At 36.8% G+C, this 12,540-nt stretch overlaps 1 protein-coding gene across 13 annotated transcripts in view; it reads left to right on the forward strand.

Annotated features, from left to right (window-relative positions):
* Positions 1-2,177: 2,177 nt before the first annotated feature.
* The window catches only part of MYOT (myotilin), a 64,007-nt gene continuing 53,644 nt past the window's right edge, over positions 2,178-12,540 (forward strand). For 7 of the 13 annotated variants that reach the window (XM_069592127.1, XM_069592130.1, XM_069592132.1 and 4 more), the window contains exon 1: positions 2,188-2,468. The gene's annotated coding sequence lies outside the window, so the exon portion shown is untranslated. Of the gene's footprint in view, positions 2,469-5,354; positions 5,400-12,540 lie in introns of all 13 variants that reach the window. The other 6 variants (XM_069592128.1, XM_069592131.1, XM_069592134.1 and 3 more) reach the window with 4 other exon arrangements.

Raw genomic sequence — 12,540 nt, forward strand, 5'->3', positions numbered from 1 at the left:
TGACTACTGGAAAAACCATAACTTTTATTATATGGATAGTGTGGATAGATTTCCAGAATATTATGCTAAGTAAAAGAAGTCAGATACAAAAGGTCACATAATGTATGATTATGCTCATATTAAATATATACAATGGATAAATCCATAGACACAGAATGCAGATTTGTAGTTTCCAAGGGAAAACAGTTTAATAGATAAGGCGTTCTATCAATACTTGGAGTGATGGAAATGTTGTGGAACTAGATAGAGGTGTGGCTGTACAACACTGTAAACGTCACTGAATTGTTCACTTGTAAATGGTAGTGTTATAACAAACTTTCTAAAAAAGAAAATAAAGTTATATTTATGTTACATGAAATTCATCTCAGTGAGGTTTTTAAAGATGTTATCCAAGTGGCCTTTAAACATAAAAATGTGACCCAAAAAAATTTATAAAGTGATAGCTTGGCCATCTCAGAAACCCATGTAAACAGGGCCTACATCTATTCACAGGAAAGGAACAGAGAGCCCTTACTAAAATCCTAGTTCCTTCCTATTAAAGGATAATTATAAGGTAAAATTATTACTTTCAGATAAATGTAAAAGTAATATATATCAATGATTTTATTTAACTAATTAATTAAAGACAATCAGAAAATGTAAAAAACTGGTTCTAGAGATAGCCAGAAATGCTGAAATTAACTTGTTAATTAGCAAAACTAGCCTGTTGGAGGGAGTGGTCAACTACACCTCCACAAAGCACAATTGGTTTACTTTTTTATAAACAAGAATAATTTGCATTACCCTTAGTTTTCTACAACTTCATAGAGTTTAAAACAGTTCAAAGACATTGAAAAGTATAAATCACTACAGGATCAAATAACCTGGAAGAAGGTACAGTCAATGCATAGCATTCTAAAAGATTCTCAGTAATTTTTTTTTCTTAATTTCACAATTTTTCCTGACATTCTTCTGGCATTTAAGGTAATTCACTACTTTGGCAAATGGTTTCTCTTCTTTGGACTTGAGGTCCTTGTCTGTTTTTCAAAAGTTTTTTAAAGAGGAGTTGGCTTGGATGACCTGAAGCTTGCCTTGATCTTTGATAGCCTGTTAAGAACCAGTTTCCAGGGGCCAGATGCTGAGTCACATATTCCTACAGCTAACAGAGCCCTTTAAGCCATCAGCACTCGTGATTACATCACATAAATTGCTTCCCTTCTAATGGGACATGCCATCCCTTGATGAGGGAGACCATATTTCTAATGAATCATCCCAAAACAATTTGCCTTTTTACACTACTACTGGAAATAGGATTATACTGAATTTCTCCAGCTTCTGTCAACCAAAAAGCATCATTTAATTTTTAAACAACTTAATAAAACTAGACAGAGAAGTAGTCTAGAGCTATGAAAAGAAAAGAAGGTAGTTGACCTACATGAGATGCTCAAAAAAATACTGGCTGAATTGAACGGCTTTGGAAATTTTATACCCTGCATGTGGAGCTGCGATCAACTGCACTTGCTAGTTTACTGTATTGTACTATAGTACTGTTGCATCATTTACTTTTGGATTACTTACTCGGACACTAAGGACTGAACTTGGGATTCCCTTAGTTTACTGTAAATGTAGCATGACATCTATATTTCTTCCTTTTGTTAGCTCTTCCATAGCATTCTTTAGCCGCTCAGTACTGGGCACACAGCAGCTCCTCAAGAAAGCTTGCTGCTTAATCGTAATTTATGACAGAGTGAAAGTCTATACTTATCACAGAGATCTTCAGCTTATTCATGATAACAAGAAGTTTCCCCATTTATTGGATCTAAACTCTTTATATTGTATTTTAGGTGTATTGATCAATTCAGCACAATCAAAAGCGTATCTACAAACGGCATGTAAAGCAGAAGTCAAGCTTCAAAGAAAAAATGTGCTGTTTTACATACCACCTCAAAAAGATCTACAACCCCTGCATAGATCCTCCATCAAAGTCAATACTGAGATTAATATTACATTTCTGAAATCAGTAAAATTGTAATCCTGACCCAAGCAACTGTGAGCTATCTCCTGTCTTCTGGATTGAGAGGAAGGGCAGTTTGAATTTCCTTGAAATGCCAATACCAAAATTCTTTACATTCCAGCTAAAAATGCTTCACTCACCATGAGACTCTGGCTTCTGCCCTGTCTTTTATACCCCAGTTTCCATTTAGATTTGATGTATAACTATCAGTGGTTAATTCAGGGTCACATATCCCTCAGTCTTCTGTTGTAAGGATGGGTACTCCCCAACTGTGATTAATAGAAATACAGTGGAATAGGGAGACCCTTCCACAGTCCTTCCAGTTGATACCCTAGCCTCTCTTCTGACAGCTGTCATTCCAGTTTATGCCCCTCCTTGCCAGAGAGCAGGGATCTACCTCAAACAAACCCAGCCGCGAGGGGCTCTTCCTGTGAGGACAACAGGAGCAGAAAAGCAGACAGACAACGTGGAGGCTGTGAGTACCTTTGAAACCAAGGCTGCTGGTTGGCTGGGTTTTCTCATATCATAGTGATCCTACAGATGAGGAAAGTCAAATATTCTAATTCCTTGGGCTCAGGACATGGGGAATATAATCCCCATGCTTTTAATTTATAGGAAGTCAGTACAGTGACTTCCCACCTCAACTCACGGGACCAAATATATTCACTCACTCACTCACTCACTCACTCATACACTTGTCAAAGAACACTTGCCTAAAATCTATTATTAAAGCACTAAGAAAAACACAAGAGAGGGTTCAAAGATATACTGGAACTCAACATTTCCTGGCTCCAAACATCTGGAGCTGCTATAGTCCCTGCACTTTCCAGCAGTCCTCTTGGTCAGATGTACCTTTTCAGTGCCAGGTCAAGGGCATGGCATACCAGAGAAAGAACAGCCCTTTCATTGCATCAGTGTTACCTGGCCCTTTACTCTACTCTGAAGAAGCCAGGCAGAATTTGAAGAAAGGTCTGCAAAAATGTTGCTGGTGACTTTAAGACTGGAAATTACAACTAGCAGGGGGAAAGATGAAGAGAGGTTGTACTGACACAGCCAGAGGAAAGGAAGAGGGTTTTGTGGAGGAAAGAAAAAAAAAAAAGAATAATGAAAGGACAACAGTGAATAGCTGGTCTCTACCTGAGATGGCACTTTTTAAAGCTCAGTTCAAAATGTTTAGCACAAACACCTGCCTGCAAAGGATCCTTGGAGGTAGCTTAACTAAAATGTCTATAATATATATTATGCTAAATGCAGGGAAATGGGTAGATAGATATCAGCATTACTGAATATCTACTTCATCTCGCCTTCCAGCCCACAGATTTAGTCAAAAAACCTAAGGAAACCAAAGGAATTTGTTTTTGTGTACTTGGGTGTGTGGCTGATTTTTTTCTCTCACTTTTCTGCCATATTTTTCAAGTTTTCTAAAATTAAAATGCATTTTTATAGAAACATTTAAATATGTTATTTTATAAAAATAGAAAAAATCTCCAGGCTCGGAGAAAGGGCCCTGGGTCAATCTGCACATTGCTGAGTAGACCAAGAAATTCCAGAGCTCCCAGGACTCTTAATACCAATCATTGCCAGTGTCTCAATCTGTTGGCTTTTCTAAGTCTAGCAGTTAATAAGGGGATAATAACATCAGTCTTCCTTAAAGACTTGTTCTGAAGGTCACAAGACAAATGTGTGAAAGTGTTTCTTGAGTATCAAGTACTTAATGAGTGTGAGACAGTATTATTCCAGTATTACTCCAAAGAGACAACTTTCTATAAAATGAAAAGAGAATAGGGATAAATATAAAGAAGGTAGTGATTTCCATGAATTTCCCCTCCATTTGAGTTCAAACAAAATCCACAGAGTAATTCTGACCAGCGAAAGTTCTCTCCTAAGACATCTGAAGCAACAACAGAAAGAGAAATTCAGCATCAAGAATCTATTCCATGTCAGGTAACTTGGTGATTGTGAAACCTTCAAGTCCTAGAATTAGAGAGGTCTTCCCACTTTTCAACCCTGGTGGACTCTGATCCCTTGGGGGAAACACTGAATCCCAACTGACATGGAAGAGACCTAGCAAAGTTATATTTGAAACTGGAAGAGATTGAGTGATTTCCCCTGAGACTGGCCCTGTGTTTGTTTCGAGTTCTCACCCTGAGGTATTTAGCTCTCTCCCACATGAGTTGGAGAAACTAATTAGTTAAGTCTGACAAGAAGCAGCAGTAAGTACAGGGCTACAGACTTTTACTGACACTAGTCCATGGCCAAATATGTTTCTCACTCTGACTCCTATTTTCAGTGCACATTAGAATAGATGATGTCAACACCAGCCGAGAAGACAAGTTATCTCAATACTCAAACCCTGGCAGGAGAATCTGTGCCCTGACTTATTTTTAGTGCTTTTCTACCTTAGTAATCCAGTCAGCTAAAGAAAAGCTAGCAACGGGACTGTTCTCTGAGCTCACCACCCTTATTTATCCCTTAGCAATTAGCAAGACATTTAATCACCTGGGGAGAATCTATTAGGAGTTTGGGGTCCCATCACTCACAGATTTTGAGAGGCCACAGAGGATCATTATCCTAACCCATGTGGGCCTCACTATCTCACTGGTAGCAATATTTTACTTGGAGGAGAAAGACACGAAAGAAAGGTAGCTAACAAAAACAGATATGGATAGCCTATCATTTTTATCAGCAGGGTGGAGGATGGCATGAAAAGAAAGAATTGTGTTTTACCTTTTATGAAATGTTAGAACTTCAACTAGTGCACACATTCTCCCTGTCTTAAATTTCAAACTGGACTGTTGCTAGGAGTTCACAGTGAATAGTTAGTGCCTGTTTACCAAGATGCAGAAAGTGAAGCATCAAAGATTAATCAGTACTTTCCACGTTTTTCCATTTGGATTTAACCCCAAATATTTAACTTTATTTCAATCTCATACAGCTTGTGAGGACAGATTTATCCAACACCAGCTGTCCTCATATTTAAAAGCTGCTCCACAAAGATAAATTTAGAATCAAGGATCATATTCCTCAGCAAGAATTCTGCTCTGTGCCCTACTGATGCCCTGAGCCACAAATGACAAACCAAATACCAGCATTATTGTTGTTTTTCTTGGACATTTCTTTAGAAGCCACAGTGTGGCAGAAACAGCATACACCACACCAGGCATTAGCCCTAAACTCAGAATTGCACACACAGGTATAAATTTATTCCCAAGGTTATTTCTCACCAAAGTGGGAGGAAGGTATGTATTGTTTTGACAGAGCAGGGAATGAAGTCACCTATCACACATATCCATCCCCTTACTTTTTCTTTTCTTTTCTTCTTCTTCTTTTTTTTTTTTTTTTTTTGAGCTTTCCACTCCAGGAATTTTCCAAACTTGCACAAGGCTCAAATTAGATTGAAGTCTGGGTAAGATACAACTGTTCATTAAATCAAACAGAAAGACTAAATGTCATCATCTTAACATTGGATATTTAGTATGATAACATATTGCATTAAAAAAATAATGAAAAATAATCTCAAGAATCTAAAAGATTATTAAATATTCTCTTTGAATGAAGTCTAACTGTAAAAGTATAGTTGTAAAAACACATCATTAATGTTTTATGTGCAATTTGAATGTCTCATGTCTCTCAGTTGTGCCCGACTCTTTGCTGCCCCATAGACTGCAGCCTGCCAGGCTCCTCTATCCTTGGGGATTCTCCAGGCAAGAATACTGGAGCAGGTTGCCATGCCCTCCTCCAGGGGATCTTCCCAACTCAGGGATCGAACCCACATCTCCCACACTGCAAGCGGATTCTTTACCGATTGAGTCACCAGGGAAGTCCATGTGCAGTTTGGAAGATCATATTTCTCAACAGGCATTTTTCAAGAGTAGAAAGCAAAAGTGACTAATAAACACACAAAAGATATACAACCTCATTCAAGATTAAAGAAATGCAGGTTTACAAAATGATAATATGTCAAATTATAAGGACTGTAAGGAATGATTCTCAAATAACTACTGAGAATGTATCATTTTAGAAAAGGGGAATTTGGCCCTAACTATTAAACTTCAAAATGCATATTTTTCCCCTGTAATTCCACTGCTATAGATAAACTTACAAAAGCATTCAAAGGTGTATTTATAAAGATGCTCACTTAAGTATTGTTTTTAATAATCCAGATATTCTGCAACAGGAAAATGACTACATTATTATAAACCATATAAAAATTCTATGTAGGAATTCAGAAGAATGAATTAGATTTTTGTGTGCTATTATCAAATGATGACCCAGACATATTAAGTGGAAAGGCAAAGTGTAGAATACTATAAATAGTATGATTGTATTTATGAAAAAATAAAATGAAATTATATATATATATATATAGCTGTATGAATGTATAATTACATATATAAGTGGCTCAGACAGTAAAAAATCCACCTGCAATGCAGGAGGCCTGGGTTTGATCCCCGGGTTGGGGAGATCCCCTGGAGGAGGGCATGAGAACCCACTCTGGTGTTCTTGCCTGGGAATCCCCATGGACAAAGGAGTCTATCAGGCTACAGTCCATGGAGCCACAAAGAGTCAGACATGATTAAGCATAGCACAGCACATAAAGGATATTAAAAACTGTTAAAAATAGAAATTAGAAACTAGAAGGGATAAGCTTTTTTAATTTTTTTATTGAAATATATGTGATTTATAATATTTCAGGTATACAGCAAAGTGATTCAGCTTCTTTTTCAGATTCTTTTCCATTGTAGGTCAGTATAAGATATTGAATATAGTTCCCTGCGCTATACAGTAGGTCCTTGTTGTTTATTTATTTTATGTCTAATAGAGTGTATCTATTAATCACAAATTCCACATTTATCCCTCCCCCCACTTTCCCCTTTGGCAACCATAAGTTTGTTTTCCATGTCTGTGAGTCTATTTCTCTTTTATAAATAAGTTCATTTGGATTACTATTTTAGATTTCACATATAAATGATATCACATGATATTTGTCTTTCTCTGTCTTACTTCTCTTAGTGGACTTACTTCACTTAGTATGATAATCTGTAGATCTATTCATGTTCCTGCACATGGCATTATTTTGTTCTTTAATGACTGAGTAATAGTTAGTTATATTTACACACACCACATCTTTTTCCATTCCTCTGTTGACACTTTGGTTGCTTCCATGTCTTGGCTGCTGCAAGTAGAGATGCAATGAACACTGGAGTGCATGTACCTTTCTAATTAGAGTTTTATCTTTTCTGGATATACGCCCAAGAGTGGGATTACTGGATCATATGGCAGTTCTATTTTTTTTTTTTTTTTTTTGAGGAACCTCCATACTGTTTTCCATAGTGGATGCACCAACTAACATTCCCACCAAGAGTGTAGGAGGGTTTGCTTTTCTCCACACCCTTTCCAGCATTTATCTGTAGACTTTTTGATGATGGCCTTTCTGATTGGTATGATACCTCATTGTGATTTTGATTTGCATTTCTCTAATAATTAGCAGTGTTAAACATCTTTTCATGTGCCTTTTGGCCATCTGTATGTCTTCTTTGGAGAAATGTCTATTTGGATCTTCTGCCCATTTTTTAATTGAGCTGTTTGGTTTTTTATATTGAGTTGCATGAGCTGTTTGTATATTTTGGAAATTAATCCCTTGTTAGTTGCATTACTTGCAAATATGTTCTCTCATTCTGTAGGTCGTCTTTTTATACTGTTATGGTTTCCTTTGCTGTGCTGAAGCCTGTAAGTTCAATTAGGTCCCATTTGGTTATTTTTGGTTTTGTTTCCATTACTCTAGGAGATGTATCCAAAAAATATATATTGCTGTGATTTATGTCAAAGAATGTCCTGTCCGAGTTTTTCTCTAGAAGTTTTACAGTATCCAGTATTACATTTAGGTATTTTACCCGTTTTTGAGTTTATTTTTGTATATGGTGTTAGCTGCTGTTGCTATTCCGTCACATCCAACTCTTTGCAACTCCATGGACTACAGCACAACAGGCTTCCCTGTCCTTTTCCATCTCCCAGAGTTTGTTCAAACTCATGTCCATTGAGTCAGTGATGCCATCTAATCATCTCATTCTCTGTCGTTCCCTTCTCCTCCTGCCTTCAATCTTTCCCAGCATCAGGGTTTTTTTCACTGAATCAGCACTTCGCATCAGGTGGCCAAAATACTGGAGCTTCACCTTCAGCATCAGTCCTTCTAATGAATATTCAGGGCTGATTTCCTCAAGGATTGACTGGCTTGATCTCCTTGCAGTCTCCTTGAGACTCTGGGACTCTCAAGAGTCTTCTCAAACACCACAGTTCAAAAGCATCAATTCTTCAGTGCTCAGCTTTCTTAATGGTCCAACTCTCACATCCATACATGACTACTAGAAAAACCATAGTTTTGACTAGATGGACCTGTGTTGGCAAAGTAATGTCTCTGTTTTTTAACATGCTGTCTAGGTTGGTCATAACTTTTCTTCCCAGGAGTAAGCATCTTTTAACTTCATGGCTGCAGTCATCACCTGCAGTGATTTTGGAGCCCAAAAATATAAAGTCTGTCACTGTTTACATTCCCCATCTCCTCTGCCATGAAATGATAGGGCTGGATGTAATTTTCACAATATTGATTTTTCTTATCCAGGAACATGGTATCTCTCTCCATCTGTTTATGTCATCTTTGATTTCTTTCATTAGTGTCTTATAATTTTCTGTATACAGTTCTTTTGTCTTCTTAGGTAAGTTTATTCCTAGATATTTAATTCTTTTTGTTGCAATGGTGAAGGGGATTGATTCCTTAACTTCTCTTTCTGATTTTTCATTGTTGGTATATAGAAATGCAAGTGATTTCTGTGTATTGATTTTGTATCCCACAACTTTGCTAAATTCACTAATTAGCTCTAGTAATTTTCTCATACTATCTTTAGGGTTTTCTGTGTACAGTATGTCATCTGCAAACAGTGACAGCTTTACTTCTTCTTTTCCAATTTGGATTCCTCTTATTTCTTTTTCTTCTCTAATTTACTGTAGCTAGGACTTCCAGAACTATGTTGAATAACAGTGGTGAAAGTGGACAGCCTTGTGTTGTTCCTGATCTTAGGGGGAATGCTTTCAGTTTTTCACCATTGAGAATAATGTTTGCAGTAAGCTTATCATATATGGCCTTTACTATGTTGAGGTAGGTTCCTTCTATTCCCAGTTTTTGAAGTTTTAATCATAAATGGGTGATGAGTTTTGTCAAATGCTTTTTCTGCATCTATTGAGATTATCAAATGGTTTTTATCTTTCAATTTTTTAATATGGTGTATCACATTCATTGATTTGCATATATTGAAGAATTCTTGCATCCCCAGAATAAACTCAGCTTGATCATGGTGTATGAGCTTTTTGATGTGTTGCTGAATTCTGTTTGCTAAATTTTTTTTGAGGATTTTTGCATCTATGTTCATCAGTGATATTGGCCTGTAGTTTGTGTGTGTGTGTGTGTGTGTGTGTGTGTGTTTTGTCTTTGTCTGGTTTTGGTATCAAGGTGATGAGACCACCTTTTCTTCATTGTATATTCTTGCCTCCTTCGCCACAGATTTATTGACCAAGAATGCATGGGTCCTTTTCCATCCTGTTCCATTGATCTATATGTCTGCTTTTGTGCCAGTACCATTCTGTTTTAATTATTGCAGTTTCAAGCATCAGTTCTTTGGTGCTCAGCCTTCTTTATGATCTAACTCTTATATCCTGTACATGACTACTGGAAAAACCATAGGGTACCTGATCCCTCCAGGTCCATTCTTTCTCAAGATTGTTTTCAGCTATCAGGGGTCTTTTGTGTTTTCATACAAATTTTAAAAATTTTTGTTCCAGTTCTGTGAAAAACACCATTGGTAATTTGATAGGGATTGTGCTGAATCTGTGGACTGCCTTTGGTAGAATGGTCATTTTAACAGTACTGAATCTTCCAATCCAAGAACACGGTATACCCTTCCATCTGTTTGTGTGGTCTTCAGTTTCTTTCATCAGCATCTTATAGTTTTCAGAGTACAGATCTTTTGCTTCCTTAGGTAGGTTTAGTCCTAAATATTTTATCCTCTTTGATTCAGTGATAAATGGGATTGTTTCTTTAATTTCTCTTTCTGATATTTTGCTGTTAGAGTACAGATATGCAACAGATTTCTGTATATTAATTCTGTATTCAGCAACTTTACCAAATTAATTGATGATAGTTTGTTTTCTGGTGGTGCTTTCGGATTTTCTATGTATAGTATCATGTCATCTGCAAAGACTGACAGTTTTACTTCTTCCTTTCCAATCTGGATTCCTTTTATTTCCTTTTCTTCCCTGATTGCTGTGGCTAAGACTTCCAAAACTATGTTGAATAGAAGTATCAAGAGTGGGCATTCTTCTCTTGTTCCTGATCTTAGAGGGAATTCTTTCAGCTTTTCATCACTGAATATGCTGTGAGATTATCACATATGGGTTTTATTATGTTGAGTCAGGTATCTTCTATGCCCACTATCTAGAGTTTTTCTTTTTAATCATAAATGAATATAGAATTTTATCCAAAGGTTCTTCTTAATCTACTGAGATGATCACATGGTTTTTATTCTTCAGTTTGTTAATGTGATATATCACATTGATTAATTTCTGGATACTGAAAATCCCTCACATCCCTGTGATAAATCCCACTTGATCATGGTGTTTAATCCTTTTACTGTATTGTTGGAATCGGTTTGCTAGTATTTTGTTGAGGATTTTTGGCATCTATATTCATCAGTGATACTGACCTATAATTTTCTTTTTTGTGATAGCTTTGTCTGGTTTTGGTATCAGAGCGATGGTGGCCTCATAGAATTAGTTTGGAAGTGTTCCTTCCTCTGAAATTTTTTGGAATATTTTTAGAAGGATAGGTATTAACTCTTGTCTAAATGTTTGTTAGAATTCACCTGTGAAACCATCTGGCCTGGACTTCTATTTGCTGTGAGGTTTTAAGTTACTGGTTCAACTTCAGTACTAGTGATTGGTCTGTTCATATTTTCTATTTCTTTCTGATTCAATCTTGGGAGACTGAAACTTTCTAAGAATTTGCCCATTACTTCTAGGATGTCCATTTTATTGGCATACAGTTGATCACAGAAGTCATTTATGATTCTTTGTATTTCTGTGGTGACAGTTATAACTTCTCCTTTTTCATTTCTGCTTTTATTGATTTGGCTTCTCTCCTTTTTTTTCATAATGTCTCATTAAGGTTTATCAATTTTGTTTATTTTTTCAAAGAATCAGCTTTTAGTTTCATTGATCTTTTCTATTGTTTTTTCAATCTCTATTTCATTTATTTCTGCTCTTATCTTTTTTGAGTTCTTTCCTTCTAATAACTTTGGGTTTTGTTTGTTCTTCTTCCTCTAGTAGGTTTAAGGAGGAAAGGATCAACTTTTGTTTTTCATTTTATACCTTCCGTACTCTGAATTTTTAGAGTTTTTGCCCTAAGCATCTACTGCTTTTATCATTTTAAATCTTTTGGCACTCACAGGTTTGTTTCAATTCTCTGAAAGATTCAGTTGCATAGAAGTCCCAAGTTCCTAAATATATTTTAGGAATCAAAAGCATTAAGTTATACTCAGGGTAGTTTTGGAAAATTCAGCAGTGGCCACAGGAAAGGAAAAGCTCAGTTTTCATTCCCATTCCAAAGAAAGGCAATGCCAAAGAATGCTCAAACTACTGCACATTTGCACTCATCTCACATGCTAGTAAAGTAATGCTCAATATTCTCCAAGCCAGGCTTCAGCAATACGTGAACTGTGAACTTCCAGATGTTCAAGCTGGTTTTAGAAAAGGCAGAGGAACCAAAGATCAAATTGCCAACATCCACTGGATCATCGAAAAAGCAAGGGAGTTTCAGAAAACACTTATTTCTGCTTTATTGACTACGTCAAAGCCTTTGACTGTGTGGATCACAATAAACTGTGGAAAATTGTAAAAGAGATGGGAACACCAGACCACCTGACCTGCCTCTTGAGAAAACTGTATACAGGTCAGGAAGCAACAGTTAGAACTGGACATGGAACAACAGACTGGTTCCAAATAGGGAAAGGAGTACGTCAAAGCTGTATATTGTCACCCTGCTTATTTAACTTATATGCAGAGTACATCATGAGAAATGCTGGGCTGGAGGAAGCACAAGCTGGAATCAAGACTGCCAGGAGAAAAATCACTAACCTCAGATATGCAGATGATACCACCCTTATGGCAGAAAGTGAAGAAGAACTAAAGAGCCTCTTGATGAAAGTGTAAGAGGAGAGTGAAAAAGTTGGCTTAAAGCCCAACATTCAGAAAACTAAGATCATGGCATCTGGTCCCATTACTTCACGGCAGATAGATGGGGAAACAGTGGAAACAGTGGTTGATTTTATTTTTCTGGGCTCCAAAACCATTGCAGATGGTGAGTGCAGCCATGAAATTAAAAGACACTTACTCCTTGGAAGGAAAGTTATGAGCAACCTAGACAGCATATTAAAAAGCAGAGACATTACTTTGCCAACAAAGGTCCATCTAGTCAAGACTATGGTTTTTCTAATAGTCAT

This window comes from Ovis canadensis, chromosome 5 (assembly GCF_042477335.2).
Source record: "Ovis canadensis isolate MfBH-ARS-UI-01 breed Bighorn chromosome 5, ARS-UI_OviCan_v2, whole genome shotgun sequence".
NCBI classification, from domain to species: domain Eukaryota; kingdom Metazoa; phylum Chordata; class Mammalia; order Artiodactyla; family Bovidae; genus Ovis; species Ovis canadensis.